The following is a 1,681-nucleotide window of genomic DNA, read 5'->3' on the forward strand; positions in this document are numbered from 1 at the left end:
ATTTCTTGACTGCTGCTTCCAAAAGTGTTGATAGTTGATCCAAGAAGAATGAAGTCCTTGACAACTTCAGTCTTTTCTCCATTGATAAGAATGTTGTTGATTGGTCCAGTGGTGAGGATTTTTGTTTTCTTTGCATTGAGTACTTATCCTACAGTGCCAAAATATATTGCTTAATTTTCTGACTGCTTGAGTTTCTTTGGCAAACCTGACCTTATTATTTTATAGAAGATGCACACAAACATACACACACATAGTGGTTTTCCAAAAATTTAAGGAAAATTTAATTATATTTTAGTTCCTCATTGATTTTCACTGCTCACTTTCCCACAAACTTTGTGAAGCTCCCTCATGTGAATATACACACATGTGTGAACACATTCTCATACACATGAGGTTAAGTAAAAAAGCATTGCTACAAAATCACAAAAGCCTTTATTAAACAAAATATCATAAGATGAAGCTATTGCTTCTTGACATATCCTCCATCCAGGTCAGTATATCTCTGAAAGTATTGTTTCCATCTTTCTAACTCTTTCCTGAAGAATTTGTTACTATTCTATTTATATGACCTCAAAACAGCAATTTGGGCATCAAGAGAATCAAATTGTATTCCCTTTAAATGTTCTTTGAATTTGGATAACAAAAAGAAGTCTGAAGGGGAAGAATTAGTGCTACAGGCAAATTGGTTAGGTTTCCCAACAAAATTTTTATAGGCCAGTCCTTGCTACCATTAAAAAAAATTATTCAGTACAATTTCCCTGATCTTTTTTCATAATGCACTTTTCAATTAAAAAACAAAACAAAGCTTTCTACCTAATAAGCTCTTATGACCATCTTGTGCCCTTTGTGACAATCTGTCAAGATTATCCCTTTGGGAAACCCCAAAATAGTCACCATAGTTATGGTATAGTGAATTATTTAATATGTCTCTTCTAGTCTTTGTCTTCATAGCTCTCACAAATGACTCTTTTCCTGATTAATCTGGGTAAAAGAAGTAGGAGAAGATACAGATAGAATGACATGGTTCAGCTGTGGATGCTAACAAAGTAAATTGTGATTGTAAAAACTTGAAACTCTAACATGGGTTTAAAATGAGCCATCTCAGAAGCAGAAAGGGTCATCTCAATATCATCAGAAAAGAAAACCCAGATGTGACCCCCAAAATCCATGTACATTAAACATCCTCAACTCAGGAACAGACACCTGTTACACTGGAAATGGGGCGGAGGAGTAGCAGCAGAAGAAATAAGAGTCAGAGCAGGAGCGAGAGCAGTGAGTTTCCCAGTCCACGGAGCAAGTAAAACGGAATTACTTTGGTAGGAGGCTTGCTTGCAGTGTGGTGTGACTATAGGTACTTAAGTGGAAGATCTAGGTTTGCTGTCCCATGGAGGCAGAGTCAAGTCCATTAGGGTGAGGCTTATGGTGGAGTGGAGTTCCCTGTGGGACTTTATCCGCACCTGAAAAGAAGCTTTGTAACATTGCCAGAGCAGAACAGAGGCCAGGCCGAGGGGATCTAGGACAGAGTGAGGTCTGGCTGTAGGCACAGCAGAAGAGAGACTGTCCTGACTGGAAGAGCTACTCCCTGAACATTTCTGATACTGACTTGTAACCTGACTGTCAGTGTGGTGCTATAGCATCAGCAGTGGAGACTGCAAACCACAAGGTTGGCAGTTCAAACCCA

The sequence above is a fragment of the Chrysochloris asiatica genome, unplaced genomic scaffold (genome assembly GCF_000296735.1).
Source record: "Chrysochloris asiatica unplaced genomic scaffold, ChrAsi1.0 scaffold00017, whole genome shotgun sequence".
NCBI classification, from domain to species: domain Eukaryota; kingdom Metazoa; phylum Chordata; class Mammalia; order Afrosoricida; family Chrysochloridae; genus Chrysochloris; species Chrysochloris asiatica.